Raw genomic sequence first — 17131 nt, forward strand, 5'->3', positions numbered from 1 at the left:
CCACGCGAAGTAAAATATGACGCAGCTTCGTGCTTCTAATTAAAAGCTTAAAAAAGCTCTGATCCGTTCTTGCGAAGACAAGAATAATTATGCTCCTAGCGGTTTACTTAACCATATTCAGGCTAAAGCCAGAGTCACATTTCCTTGCGTCAGAGCAAAAGTAAAGTAACTTCAAAATAAATAAAACACATTTGTGTGAATTTGGTAAGATTTCATCATTATATAAATTTGGTATAATAGATGTTAGTACGTTTTTAAACACATATTTTAAATTAATGGATATTTTTTAATGTAATTTGCCATAACAAATGGCTTTGTGCGATTAATTAAAAATTATTTCTATGTTGATTGGGTTGTGGTCTCGTGGTTAGTGCTACCGATCTAGACTTGCATAGCAAAGGTTCAAAATTACCCTACTCTATTTTTCTTGATTTCAATTTTCAAATTGGCAGTTTTTTTATAAAGAAATAAAAATACTTGAGTTCTTATTTTTTACTAAAATTCTAAATAAACGAACTCAAGTTAATACTAAAATATTTAAATTTTCAGACCATTTCCCAACAGTCGCAAATAACTTGTGCTGGAAAAATGGAAATCGAATTGTGGTAGAGTGGGATTTGAACCTCGAACCTTTGGCCCGTAAGTCCACAATACTACCACAGGACCACAATCCGGATCAAAGTTAAAGTTTAAAATCGATTCGTTGAAAATTCCCCTAAAACATTAAATGTTTAAACAGATTCTATGTTTAATATGGTGGCGGCCTCTGAGTTCTGTGGTTCAAACCCCACCCTTTCTGACTTGATTCCTGCTCATTAAAAATGGCTCTTAATTATAAATATTTAAGTAAATCATAAACAACCCAGATATTTTTTTTGAATGCTTTTTTTACCCATTAAAACTAAATGCACTCTGGTACAAGCATTATTACTACCCATTCTAGATTACGCTGATGTTTCTATGACTAATTTCAGCTGTGAGCAACTCGATAAATTTGAACGACTTTAGAAAACATGCATAAGGTATATTTTTGGTTTTAGGAAATATGACTACATTTCTTATTATCGTAGGCAACGGAAATGGCTTAAAATTAGACAGCGGAGAGACTTTTACTCCCTCTCACTTCTGTTCAATGTATTGCATAGTCCTAACGGTCCTATATACCTGCGTGAAATTTTTAATGCTATTCAGTTCATGGTTTACCTCTTCGTTCTAATTCTCAAGGCATCTCCCATCCACCGTCAAAGATGTTACTTCAGTATCTCTGTTTAAATCACGTCTGAAGTAACATCTCCCTTCTCTTCTTAATCCCTCTTCCTTTCCTCTTTCCTCTTTTTTCTAATTTTTAGCATTGATTTACGGTAATTAAAATACAAAAGCATTTATTAACATTTTATTATATCTACAGCTTTTATTAAATCTTTATTTTCTATTGAATAAATTTTAACTTGAAATTTAAAAATAAAACAATTATTTTATTAAATGTTATTAAATATTTTAATATAACTACTTACCGAATTTTATATGTTTACCAGTTTCTTCGTCAGGACACCAATTAAATCATATGCGCCTCAAAACCAGTAAACATAGACAAGTCGGTAAGCGGTTACGTACAAATATTTAATAACATTTAGTAAAAAGGTTGACCAGGAAGTTAATGCTTTAAATATTGAAAATATTTTATTTTCTTGGTTGGTTGGAAGAAATTGCCATTTGACAATAAGTCCACCAATTGCCAATCAAAATTATGAACAAAAAGTAAAATAAATAAAAAAATAAAATAATGACCTCATCAATTTTATTATTTTTTTATTGTTGAACATAAAAAATGCTAAAAACGTCTCACGCTTTTAACGCTAATACAGGTACACTGCAGTGAAAAAATAATATCGACCAACTACATTATTTGAAATCTACCCCAAAACCGCACATACTGTAGTCAAGCGAGATAACAACTTTATAGCAATGTAGGTAAGGAGATGAAAATTACCATGTCTTTTTTTTACATAATGTGTTTTCTGCACTTAAATTTTCACAAAGGAATTTTGTAACACAAATTTGCGGCACCAAAATGCGAGATCACCAACGAGGATCTTAAGTTAACGGCTATTAACACAGTTATTTATTTATTCATTTTCTTGCTATTGTCTATAACAGAACAGTGACAAATTGATTGCGCAATCTTTTTTTACGTTTTATTACCACTTTTGCAAGATATTGATTTGATTTGTGCATCAGATTTTGTTTTAAAAGCAAAAGTTTATTTAACTCTGAGCTAAATTTGAATAAGGTCTAGGTTTTTACTTTTTGTAGGCACGAAATTTCAATTTCTATGCCGATTTAATGATAATTAAATAATTTCAAGACCGTCTTCTTAATTGTCATTATTTGAATCAACTGGTGTGAAAAATACTCAAATAGTTCAGTAATCACAGCCTTGTAAAGCAAGCTGGTAATTTTCTATAGGAAATGAATTTCAATACCTCACTTGATTAATCATTAGCAAACCAAATAAAAGTTTAAAAAATCAATCAGATATGCGTTCCCTGACGCCGATATGCATGTTTATTTTCTAAATTTTTTTATTGAAACGTTTAAAGTAAAAATTCAAGAATTTACATATATATCCAAAATAAAAAATATGTTGTTATTTTTTTAAAACTAATGAACATGGTTTTATGTTTATTTAAAAATATGCGTTTTATGTATAAATACGTATTTAAACCCTTTCAACTTTATTTATTTCTTTATTCATTCAAAATGAAAGAGAAGCGATTTGCTGATGAATGTCGATAAATCGAATGTGATGGTTTTTGAAAGAAATGAAAGTATGACTAAATGTAAAATCACTGTGAATGGATTTATACTAAAACAAGTAGAGGAATTTGTGTATCTGGGAAGTATGTTCACTAGGGATGGAATGACTGAGAAAGATATTGAAAGGAGGGTGAGTGCCGGGAACAGAGTGAACGGTGCACTTAAATCGACCTTGGCAAATAAATGCTTGTCACTAGAGGCAAAATTGGCAGTTCACAACGGAGTCCTGGTCCCATCACTGATGTATGGGAGCGAAGTATGGACTTGGAAAAACAGGGATGAAAGTAAGCTGAATGCTGTCGAAATGCGATCTCTCAGGCGAATGTGTGGTAAAACTATGTACGATAGATGCACAAATGTTGAGATCCGTACATTATGTAAGGCTGAGACAAGCATTATCGACAAAATCAAGAAAGGAGCTCTGCGCTGGTTTGGACATGTAGAACGAATGGGCAGCGAGAGAACGGCTAAGAATATTTACAATGCGAATGTTGATGGATGCAGAAATAGAGGAAGACCGAGAAAGACATGGCATGACCAAATCCAACAAATACTTAAAGATAGACATGTCAAAAAGCGGAATAATCGGCGCGCGTGCATGAGAAGATGTATGAATGTAGAGGAAGCGAGATCTGTATGCAAAGATAGAGTGTTGTGGCGTTCTATCCTCTCTGCCTACCCTTACGGGGAAACGGCGTGATGGTTTGTTTGTTTGTTTGTTTGTTTTTCATTCAAAATTACGTTCCTTCACATATTCATGAACTTACGAAGGCTTTTTAGGCTGTGCCTGTGTAAAGCTATTATAATTAACAATAATAAAATGGTAGTCAGATGCGAAGAAAGAACCACCTGTTATTTTTTATGTGTTTTAGTTTTCGAAAACTTTAGTAACGGTAATTTATCATTAAAAATAACTCAAAAATATTTCAGTTTGTAGATTTAAGTCATGAAATTGAGTCTTATTATAGCTCTTCTGAACATTTTTGAAAATGAGAGATGGTCCCTTTTGCCATCTGACTACCGAAAAAATACGTAGGAAAATAAATTAAATTTTAAAAACATGTGATGCAATAAAATAACAATCCTAAATAATGAAGTACAAATAATACAGAATAATATTTCAATGAAGTTAACATAAAAAACAATCACAGAGAATATTGAATTACTAATTTAGTCATATAATTTTTATTTTTGTTTTTCTTTAATAATTTGCCTGTTTCAGCTTTTCATTATATTGTACATCAACTCAACACCGGACTCTTGGGCTCATAGACCTATGGATACGTTATTTTTTGTTATACCTACATATCTTTGCATGAATAAATAAATAAATTCAATAAGGCTTTAATCATATTTGATTTAATATTAGGTTTCTGACATGTCATCAAGTTTTTTAACAGGTTTCATATTTTTCATCATCATAATTTCCCATTCTGCACCCAATAGTGCATAGGGCACTGAATTGGTACACCAATCGCAGCGAATATTGATCATTTTTAATTCATGAACGTAAGATGATCAGTCTTACGCTTCAGATGCCAGTCCAGGGACTACGAAATATTCGAGTGCAAAAACACCTTTTACAATAAATATTTCATGTCAACCGTGTCAGGGATCGATCCCGAGATCTATTGAATTATAGGTAAGCGCGCTGACCACTACGCCACGAGGCTGACTAAATTCTGATTTTCGACAAGCATTGATTCATAAGAAAATCAACTGGCTTTGATTTTATCAGCGCATAAACTTTCAATCTCTCTCACTTCTTTACAATATTCTTCACAACCCTCGCCCTCCGAAATATCTTGCTGAGAATTTCATTTACCTTTCTGATCATGGTATATTGCTTCACTCATCTCAGGGGAGAACACTTTCCATTCCTCGACATAGCACATCCTTTATCGGCTATTATTTTTCCATTCAAGGTGCTAAACTTTGGAATGCTCTGCCTCTTCATATAAAAAATGCATAATCTCTAGCCACCTTCAAGAAACGCCTGAAATATAATTGTGTATCCTTAAAATCCTAAACTTCTTGTATTTTAATGTTTTGTTTTTAAATATATATACTAACCCTTTTATTTTCCTTGGTTCCTCTTTCTCTCTCCCTTTAAACTCATTATTTATCATCCTTAAATATAAACAAAGTCATGTATTTTTTAAAAGTTAATATGTACAAGCTTTATCTCCCCATTATAAAAAACATGTTATTTTTAATTCATTAGGGTTTTTTTATGTACGTATTTTTCGATATATATTTTCGTTTTTCAGTACAAATTTTTGACTGATTAGTACTAATTTTTTGGTCGGCTAAGAGGTATTGCTTTTACCAACAAGTCCACCATAGTATTGATTATTTGTACTAGAAGTTTTAAATCAATAAACAAAAATAAATAATTGTTTTAATTATTTGATTTTATTTGGGATTTTTACAGCTATTACAAATAACAATAAGTAAAAATATGTTAACAATACTCAAGCCAAATAAAAAACCCACTGAAAATCTAATAATACATAATCTATAAGAGAAAAAGTTTACGTAATTGTATGTGTGTGACGTTTGTATTCATGTGTGTGTATGTGAATGTGTGTGTGTGTGAATGTGAATGAGTGAGAGAGAGGGAGTGTGTGTGTGTGCGTTAGTATAAAAATATAAATAAATTAAAACTTGTAATTATATTGAAAAGTGTACGGGAAAGAGATTGGTTAGAAGTTTGATTATAAAAAATTAAAAAAAAGTTATAAATTTATATCTACTTTCGAAACCTTTTTGTAAATATTTAAGTAAAGAAATTTTTTTTTTTTTTTAAGTTTGATAAATTTTTAAATTTTATTCTGAAAAAAAAGCTTAATTGATACACACTGAATGAATAATGTGCAACGAGTCCCACACAATACGGTAGGTAACCACAAAATGCAGTAAACACAATGTACGGTCAACAATAAGACATGGTAGGGATGACAGTACGCGTACGTTAATTCAAAACGAACATACAAATACATATTATATGCACATTCATAATATATAAATAAGAATAACATGTAAGTTTGATAGAAATTATTCGAATGATAAAAATCAGGTATCACAAACAGTTGGCCCGCAGTACATAAGTAGTTATGCCTAGATTCTTACATTCCCTTTTCAAATCAACTTTTCTTTTTTGATGTAACAATACGAGTAATGCATACGTACATAACCAATAGCAGAGTTTTAGTATTTAATTCCAAACTAACCACCAACTCAATAAATGAAACTCATTATTTAATACAATATCAAAGCCGGTATTCAATTTCAGTAGCTTATTGTAGAATCTTACCCAGAATGAGTAGGTAGATAAATGATTTTGCATTCAAATATACCCCAGGGCAATAATAACACCAAATCATCCATTGTTTGAATCCATCCAGGTTCTAGTTTATACAACAAGATGTTATTAGTTTGTTACTCGTTTTATGGTGAATTGTCTTATAGTAACATCAATTGCCCATTACAAATAACGTTCTTGGCTCTGAAGTAGGGTATAAATTTTAAGCGATAGAACTCGTAAATTATAATTTCGACCCATTTTGAATTTAAACTGATTGCTGATGCGACAGATATTTAAACTGAAACAAAAAAACTTCTTTGAAATATGGAAAGTCATTACATTTACATCAGTACATTATGTAAGGCCGAGATTGGCATTATCGATACAATCAAGAAAGAAACTCTGCGTCGGTTTGGACATGTAGAGCAAATGGACAGCAAAAGGACGGCTAAAAATATTTACAATACGAATGTTGATAGATGCAGAAATAGAAAAAGACCGAGAAACACACGGCATGGCCAAATACAACAAATATTTGGTGACGGACATGTCAAAAGTCGGAATAATCGGCGCGCTTTCACGAGAAAATGTATGAATGTAGAGGAAGAGAGATATGTATGCAAAGATAGAGTGACGTGGCGTTCTATCCTCTTTGCCTACCCTTAAGGGGAAACGGCGTAATGATTTGTTTTGTTTTGTCTTACATTTACAGAGTTTATAATCTGTGACGAGTTGGTTCAACTTATTTTTAATTAACACATTTTTCAACAATGTTTTGAGTTTGTCTAAATTTTTGGAGAAAAGGACTGGATTCAACTCCTTAAGGAGCTGCTTATATTAACATATTACTACAAAGATGAAGAACATTTGGAGAAAGTAATATAGAAATCTAGGCATCTAAGTCTAGGCGTCATAAGCCCTATTTGCCTATGCCTAATGTTTTTCATCTCTGTTGTAATATTTTAACACATTTTTGTTTACTTAAGCGTTCTTCAAACCATTATCCTTCTAGATAAAATTTCCCTAAATAATTTTACTAGAAAAGTATTTTTAATTAGAATGCCTTTTCTAGAATCTGTGATTTCAAATAATAACTCGTTTCAAATCATTTGTATGTGTTGTTTTTAGAATGAATCAATTGCGCCGAGAATTAATAATTTCCAGCAGGCTTATTTTTTCACGGTAAAATCAAAGTATTATTTTTTTGTTGTCATTTTCAAATTGAGTGGACATTTAAAATTTTTACTTTTTCAATGTTTTATTTTTTTTTAATATCACAACAGCCCAGGATGACCAATTGCCGAAGTGAATTACCGCGCAGAACACCTTAGGAGAAAAATAAAAAATATTTTTTGTTTTTACCAGTAATAGAGCTTGGTACCTTCAGTGCGTGAGGCAATCGTCTTAATCACTACATTAAGTAAAAACGTTATTAACATTGTATTAAAATTAAGAATATATATTTGAAAATAACACCCTGCTACTGTTTATTTTGTTGTTAGATAGCTACTGTTTTTATTTATTTATTTAAAAAAAAAATATTTCCCTTTTTATAATTTGCGGATATATTTTTCATTGAAAAAGTTGTTATTTAGTGGGATTTTTTAATCTGGATTTTAATCCATGATTTTATGAAACTTTAATTGGTCCGTAGTTCGATTTATGAAATAATATCTAAACGCACCTTCAGAAAAACAAAGTTTTATCTTTTTCGCCCAGCATTCATTTCATTAAATCAACGCAAAAAACAACATTTGCCACATTAATTATAATAATATTCGACACTCATTTCATCGTGTACCGGAAAATGTTCCATTTTTGCCATCTCATTTTTTGATTGCGGATATTATGACCAAATGAATGGAGAGTTTCTGGGACATATATTTTTGTTACGGATTCGCCTTATTTTGTAATTTAGGTCAAATGCGCTCTATAAGTAACCGAACCGAAAAAACTCTCATTTTGTCTCGGTACGTTAATTTTTTTAACTGAAAATATTCTCGTAGACGATATTAAATTAACGAGGATTTTTTTTGTGAAAATTGGCAGATCAACTTGGATATAGAATTAGTTACAAATGTTTATAACTGGTGAAACAATTTACGCAAAGCAAAGTCTTGTTAAATATGTGAAAGAAAATGATTTTATAATTATTTAGGTATACAATATTTGTATAAATTCTTATTCTGATTTTGTTTTCTTAATATTTTTTTATTACTTTATTTTGCATTTATTTATTATCAATATTTTTATAACTCTCGCTTTCTTTTAATAGAATGTTACAACTCGTATGCTGTGGACAGTTTGTTGATTAATCGGTACTCGATCCCAAAAAGGATCATCCGTAATTTTTAAAAAACATTCAGGGGAGCTGAAGTAAGACTTTGATTCAAGCTGCAAAATGAAATATTTTAATGTTTACTCTAGTTTTAAATATTTTACAACCTTTTTAAATATTGGTTGCGTTTACATTTTTTCTATTTGTATTTTCCAAAATATTAATTAATGAATAAAAAAATAAAGATTCACTCTTGAAAACTTAAAAAACTAATACAATTACAAATGGTCTCTCCTGCCATTTGACTATAGAGCTGTTTTTTTATTGAAAAAGTTATTGCTCATTTATTTGTTTAAACACAAAAATTTACACAAATACCGATTCTGGATTTGATTCTTGAGATATTGACAAACCTTATAAGAAATATGTCATCCATTTAAAAATCTTTTTTTTTTCTTTTTTTTTAACAGTTGCTTTTCAAAATATGAATGTCCCTATTTTTTCAGACAAATAATGTGTTTAACCCGTAAGAAAATTAATTGATATTTGACCAAAAATTAATAATCGCTTCGTTAAAGCAACATGATGTTTAAAATATTAAATAATATAATAGATCTTACTAAAGTTTATTTAAAAAAAAACCAAATAGACCAACTAGATATGATTTATTTAAAATAACTGTTACCCACATGCAGCAGCTTGCACAAAAACCCGAAATTTGTATATGTATAATGATAAAACCATCCTAAAATACCGTTGGAAAAATAATACCAAAATTGGTATCCACGGATTGCTGCTGACATAAATAATCGACCAATAATGAAACAAGACGCTGGCTAAAACACCCACTTCTTAACCTCGATCATAACGCTCTGATCATCAGACAAGAAATTCCAATGCATCATTACCAAAGCTGCAGAGAGCCAAGATACTCCACCGAGATAAGGGACCATTAGCTCCTTGTTCTAGAGGAATGCTATGTCGTAACGATTTTTCAGTTGGAAACCTACATTCTGATTTTTGATTGCCCTCCGGTCATTTTGGCGCAGCAATCATTAATTGAAGTAAAACAAACAATTCTAATGCGCACTGGAGAATAGTAATTACTTTTATTATGCAATGTGTTGTTCTATGTTGGTGGTAATGATCATTGATTGAATATCTGGCGCAACAATGAAACCCTTCCAGAGGAAATGCAGTTGCAATTTTCTCACAAAGTAGCACGTAACGTAAATAAAAAACTACCAGTGATCAAATAAAAAAATTGAAACATTAATTAACGCTTAGAAAATAATATTTTTTTTAGATTGAACGCATTTATTACCGATATTTCAGATCAAATAACATAGTCCATAATCATTTTTTTTTTGACTTTATACCATTTTTTTTTAGTCTGGGACTCAGTCTCAGTAGTCGAATCACAGGTCCCCGGAAAATTTTTATTTTTATTTCATGCGTGAACTAATAATTCTTTTCCGTAACGGATGATTGCAATACCTTGAATTTTATTTAAAAATGAAGTGCTTTATGCATCATCTTTATGCGTTGGATACTATTTTATTTTAAATTGATAATTTAAATAAAAGCCGGAATGAATCAATCCGTGTCTGGACGGAATGAGTAAAACAGTTCTGCTTATAAGATAGAAACAGGATCCTGGATTTGTGTTTTTGAATTAACAAATATTTATATTATTTTTTAATATATAACGGAACAGTTTAAATACCTATGTTGAATGTTAGTCAATTGAGAAATAAAAAAACTAAATGCTCTGTTTAATGTTACAATTTTTTTTAATTAAACAAACAAGTTGATTAAATTTAGTTACACTTTATACGTTTTTAACAAATTTAAATATAACGTATAATAGTTAAGTATAAAACTAGTTACAAAATTATTGAATAAGGATACTGTATACTGATAATACTTAACAATATTGATATTACATAATCAACAATTAAATAAAACAATTTAAGAGATTATACAATATAACTTATTGCTTCTGAAATCTTTTGACAGTAAAAAAAAAGCAAAAAAAAAAAAAGTTAATTATGGTAACATATCTATTTAGTGTTAAGAATATTCACTTTAATACTCATTACTTATATACGTTTTCCGAATATATGAATTAATGGTGATTGAAAACTATACTGCATTTTTATTGACTAAAAATTTAATTTGACTATTTAACCATAAATTTTCATAAAAACGCGACTTTACCGAATATTTTCACTGCGCGTTTTTAAATTACTACATCTTAGGTGATTGCGTTAATTTTATGGCTTTCGCATCTACTGGTTCATTAAAAATTGTAACAAAGATAACTCTGAAAGTGACACAAGGCATTATAAAACTGAAATAAAAACACTTTTATTGGATCTGACGACAGTTTTGCTGGATGCAGCGGCTGTTTCGTAATTAGATGAGAAACCACGAAAAAATACTACAATTGCCAAAATGTGTAATCCGAAATTGCCGACGAATATTTTAGTTCAATGTCGAAATTTAATTGAGTTCACCGCAAGTTGAGAAAGACTCCTAAATACCGAGTGACGATCGAGAAACTTAGATTACACTTTTGACGCAACAATGGAAACATAGACTAACAAATGATCCAGTTTCTAAATGAAGGTTGCTTGCTGACCCGCTCGTCTAGAGCTCTTTTGTAATTGATATATTTTGACAATTCGCCATTCATTAAGTGAGTTTCAGTAGAATAGGAACCTACATAGTATTACTTATAAAGCGAATCATCATTACTAAAGTTGTCTAAAGCAATTAGGTGGAACAATGTACGAAAATATTCCTATTAAAATAATTTGATTATGACACAAGACCGTGAAATTGATTTGCAAAAAAATATTAAGATAGGTACTTAAGTTCAGAAGTATTTTACCATAATTGCATATTTGTAACTCATCACCATTTATCATTTTATCTTATCATTTTCATTAATTTTAAATGCATTTAAGTGCATCAGATTTTAAGCCTTCAAAAAAATGTATTTGTATAGAGGTAGGTATATATTATTATATTATATTTACCAAACCTTGACAGTGCTTTTTAATAAGGAAGGTATTTAAAAAAAATCTTAATTATGCGTTTTAAAATAACCATAGAACTAACTATGGTTTTTATTCCCCTATGTCCAGAATTCTTAAGTCTGTCAACAAACAAACTAGTCTTGATTTCTTTGATAACAAGTTGTCTTCTTTCAACCAATCACTTAATCAAATTCAATTATAAATACCACTCTCCCGCTTCCATTCCCAGAAAGTTTAATATATACCATTGTGTCTTTCTATTTTTTTAAATAATAATTTTCTATGCATAAATATATTCTTAAAAATGCCTATTGGGTGTGTATATAAATTAATTAAAAATAAAAATAAATGCTCGTCTTGGAGCTAGGAGGTTGAGATTCAAACCCTTTTCTACAACAATTAAATTTCCATTTTCTTTTAGTAAATTATTTACAACGCCTTAAAAATTTCTTGAAAATAGAAATTTGTGATGAACAAAGAAGAAAAAAATATGTTAAAAAAATAATTTTTCGCTTCTAGTGGTACCAAACACACTTTATTGGTACACCACACCAATCGCAGAGTATTTTTATTGTTCCGTATCTGGAGATGAAAAAAAAAAATTAACTCATGTTGTCAATGTTCCAGCAATATTTTTTAAAGAAAACTCAGGAAAATATTGAAAAATGTCGATTTTTACATTTTACTTAATTAGTTTTTGAAAATCACAATAAAAATTACTTTAGTCAAAACGAACTACTTTAAATGAAGTCACAACTTCTTTGAAATCAACCAACAATACAGTTGTGATAGATTTCCTGTTTGCGGCAAGCTAATTCACCAATCAGCAAAACTCTATTCAGAGTTCAACATTTAACGATAAACCTGTGTTCAATTTTTTTGATGAGATGCAGTTTCTGAGATACCATGCTAATTTGTGTTACATTAAAGGTTTCTCAGGTAATATAATTAGTTACCCCCTAAATTTGAAAATAAATGTTATAATGATTATTTTGTTGCAAACAATGTAACATTTGATAGTTCCTGCCATTGAAAACGACGATATTTGGTTTCTTATTTTTGTAGTAAATCTGCGGCACGTCACTAAAATTTCTAAAGGTTTTATTATTAAACAAGCGTCTTTTCCCTTGTTTTTAAAAAAAACATACATTATTTTCTAAAATGCGCTATTTTTAAGCAGTGTCAAGTTTATATTTATATTATATATTCATCAAACAACGAAGAAAAGTGTAACCAGTTAGTTTTTTGAAAATAATGCTTCTGCTCACAGTTTTCTTTTTTTTTATAAATCAAAAATCAAAATGCTAATAAATCTGCTCATACCAAAAACTGTATCCTATTATGTATTCAATATTTTCTTACATTTTTCACAAAACAAATAGTACATTTCCAAAACGAAAAATACATTGTACTAAATAAGATTTTATCCAAAGTTTCTCTATTTCCCGAATCCAAATCACAATTTTTGCAACTTTACTAACTAGTTTGCAAATCATCGTGCTGTCCGCTATCGTTACATAATAGATAATAATTATAAAACAAAAATCTCGACTCCTTATTATGATTTATTTATCTCTCAGATTTCGCAATGAATTGGTACTTATTAATTTTGTTTACAAGGCGCCTAGTCGTGCTCCTTTAGAAGGCGATCATGATGCGGACTTTATTTTGCGCAGTAAATTAATTTATTGATCTAATGCAGATTTAATAATAAATTCACCTATTTTATTTCGTATTGCAAAAGCGTATTTATTTCAGATTGCAAAGAAAATCAATATTGTTTCAATAATTCTTTCATAATAAATAATCAGTCTGACAGAATTATTTAGCCATTGTTATTATTAATATTTTTTCTATTTATCTTCACAGTGGCGTAAAAAGAAATGCAGTAGTATATTTATTTATTTATAAATATCTAAAAGGGTTTTACATTAATAGGTACATCATATATCCGTTGTGAATTTAATTAATAATTTGTATGCATATTTTAAATAAATAATCATATAAACGATAAGATTATAATTATTTTTACTAAATTTATCTAGCAAGTTGTGACATAAAAATAATGAATTATTGTAAATCAAATAATAAATCACGCATTAAAATCACAATAATTGATCAATTTTCGGGACACAGAGCTTTATCATTGACGCTGAGCTATAAACTTTCAAAGGTGAAAAAAGCTTAGTATTTAGTGGATCCATTTTATAGAAGACCATTGTTTTTCTCTTGTACCGTCAATTGCATCATGTCATGCCAATATTTTTGTTACACACATGCATTACCAAATTTGTATACTTAAAATTCATTTTAAGATTATTATACGTATCTGCTGTTATGTCTTTTTTTAATTTAAACTACATAGCGTAAGTTGTAAAATAAGATCTTAATGGTTATGGTTTTATAAATTTTTGTGTTCCAGATAGATCAAGAATACTTTTTTTTTAGAGACATTATCATGATTTTAATTATTCATTGAATTCACCAATTATCTGGACGCAAAAGCTTGCAATCAAGATAAAAAATATAAAAAAACCCATCATAACTGAAATGTATATTTTCCTAACTATTTATTATTCTTCTCAATTATACAAATGATAAGGTTTTTTTTATTCAATTTAATTTTCGAAGAACAAGATTTTCCATAAAAATAAGATCCTTCGTTTTATGACAGTATTTTTTGAATATCGCATTATGCAATCGGCTTGAATTCAATTATCTACCTAAACCGTTGTCACGATTATCCCAGTATGAGTTGTATACGATTAGCTTTGAATGTTGTGAGTCGTGAATGTGTTGAATGTTGTAAATAATATTAAGTTGAATGTTAAACCAAACACGTGCCCAACAAAACATTAGGGGAGACCCGGGGATTTTCATAAACCACAGAATGTAATTCAATGAACAAAATTGTAATACAAAAAGAGAGAACGAGAATTTCAGTAAGTCCGTTTGTCGTTTGTTTTGCACATTGTAAAGTTTTCTTTCTCAAAGAACTTAATTACAAGTATATTTATAAGTATTTCATTTAATAACGAAAATATTAGGCTTGTTATTTTGTCTTGATTAATTCACCTACAATCATGTTATATACGACATTTTCGTCATAATTTTAATTTTTCGTTTAATTTTATTTCTGTCTCAAATTGAGTTTAAAATATATATATATATATATATTATATATATTATATTAGCAAACTCGACAGGCATAGTTCTGCCTAAATGTTAGCTAGCCTGCTATTAGTTGGTTCAGCATACTTTTTTAAAACTATATACTAAGTAACGTTTGACATTGAGTTCGACATTTCAATCTTTTCGTTTCTTCATTGTGTGATTTGCTGTTGCCTAAAGCAAAATAAATAAAAAGTGCAATATCACAAGCCATATCTTTTTTTGTTCGGATGATGAATTATTTATATTCAAATATTGAATAAGGTACCTAGGTACTTTTTTATGGTTGCATTCTAAAACAAAAATAAAGAATTGTTTTTTCAAATGTCAAACTCTGCTCTTCTAACAACAGGAGTGCACTTTATTTATTAAATATCAGTAGATAATTTTTTTTTTGTACTACCAAAAACCCAGTAAAAAGAAATTAATGGGTGGAAATTATTAGAAACTTGAGGAAAGAATCTGATTGAGATCCTTAAAAAATGAATGCTGTTTGCAAACATTTAAGACAATTTTTTTTAATTCAAAAATACATTTTCCCAACTTTTAAGTACATGCATTCTCGTCAAATCTAACCCCGGTAGGTCGATGAATAAAACGTTTATGCTGCTAACTTTATTTTTAAAGATTAGGTTAAAGATTTTAAGATCTTCAAACATGTGCAGCGCAAAGCTCATTATTACGCAAACAGCCGCACGTAAACCGGTTAAGCCGTTTAGAAGGAGTTTTGTGACATCACACGTTCATAAGAATTATATATATAAATATGATAAATCACGCACAATCATTACAAAAGTGTATAACGAATTTGTTTGTGATATGTTCCAAATATAAATATTAGGAAAACGTAAATATTTTTAGTGATAATATTTAATACAAGTATTGCCACAGATATTGTTGAAATGTAACAATATTGAAAAACTGTATTAGAGTTATCCCCGATCGATGAATTTTAGACAATGCATCATTAGAATCGCTAAAATGATTCACAAACACTGGGTGAAACTTTTATCGCGTCGGTTATAATCGACTAGCACCGCCAATGTGATTGAGCAGCTGGATGTTCACTACTGACAGTTCTTTGATAGTTCAAAATGTCAGTTTAATAATTTTACGTTTGACGGTAGAATTCATTTTGCCTAGATATTCCAATTTGCCCCAACTTCCCCTTTTTAACTTGACGCGTGCCATTATGACGCTCCTCTACGAAAACATTATTTCATATGACGCGTGCCGTAATGACGCTCCTTCATGACGTTAGTATATGGTAATAGCTTAGATATGTTAATAGTCAATAGTGATGCTACAGTCATATGCTAATGCAGATGCTACATTATGCAAATCTTGACGCGTTTACCGTCAATCGTATTATTGTTATAAAGACTTAAGCGTAGGTTTGGTGAAATACGTTTTTTAATCGTAATAAAATGATTTGATGGTTAAATTACACATTCCAAGTATTGCCAAAGCGCCATCAAAAATCTTTCCCCTATATCATACAATTTTATCATTGATTAAAAATTCCTTTATTTCTTTATTTACAAACATAAATTTACCGTACATTATTTGAGAAATAAGTCCCAACTCCATGGGACTTAAAGTCCTATGTTGAGATGGGACGAGCAATTAGTTGACACAAACACATGGTTATATTACCACAAATATAAGATCAGAAGCATAAAAAATAATTTAAAAAAAACATATATATGGCACATCAATAACGTATACAGTAAACTCAAACATTCGGAAAATCATCAAATCATTTGTTTTTTTAGCACACAGAAATACACTTTATTTTTTTTCACTACTTATCTACCTTTATTTAGAACCCATTGTCACAAATGAACATTTGTGAAAAAAAAAAAAAAATGATATTTTTATTCCCTTAAAACAAATAAGTTTCTGAAGTGAAAACAATTCAGAATAACTTAATATTGTCAAATATAAGGTATTTTTTGGCATTTGGCATAGGTATGTAAAACCTTAATTATTCAAATAATAAATAAACAATAATATTTAAATCATTAACTTAGTAGTAAAACATTTTATCAAATGTTAGTATATATGTAACAACTTACCAATACCATATATTAAAAAATATATAATCAGTGCACGTTAATGTAAGCTTCTGTAAGCACGTATCCTATCAGCACGTTGGTTTCATATTTTTGTCCAACTACTATGGTTTTAAAAGCGTCCTGATGAAGAGACGATGTGATTTTATAAAATTGTTTACCAACATTAATTTGATAAATTAGGTCTTAGATTTTTTAAATTTTTTACTAAGAATGTCTTCTAATTTAAAAATGCGATTTGAATCGTGATGTTAGTACACTGTTTTTATTATTGTGATGGTATTAATAATACAATTTAAGTACAGAAGTAAATGCTCAGTTAAAAAAAAAAAAACATAATTTTTTCACATTTATATTTATAGTTTAATAAATATATATAAATATCATCATGAGATTTTATAAGAAAAAAGTAATACTCTCGGTTTATGTTATAAAATAG

General features: G+C 29.4%; 1 protein-coding gene and 1 long non-coding RNA gene across 2 annotated transcripts in view; one reads left to right on the forward strand and one right to left on the reverse strand.

Moving 5' to 3' along the window:
• LOC148284540 (uncharacterized) overlaps positions 1-3336 on the forward strand; it is a 272006-nt gene extending 268670 nt beyond the window's left edge. Inside the window, exon 2 of the long non-coding RNA XR_015824579.1 lies at positions 2934-3336. This is a non-coding gene — a long non-coding RNA (uncharacterized LOC148284540). The remainder of the gene's footprint in view (positions 1-2933) is intronic.
• LOC148284541 (uncharacterized) overlaps positions 1-17131 on the reverse strand; it is a 230953-nt gene that overhangs the window by 106311 nt on the left and 107511 nt on the right. The window lies entirely within an intron of this gene.

Source organism: Micrasema longulum, unplaced genomic scaffold, assembly GCF_059751315.1.
Source record: "Micrasema longulum isolate JH-2025_06_02 unplaced genomic scaffold, ASM5975131v1 h1tg000112l, whole genome shotgun sequence".
NCBI classification, from domain to species: Eukaryota; Metazoa; Arthropoda; class Insecta; order Trichoptera; family Brachycentridae; genus Micrasema; species Micrasema longulum.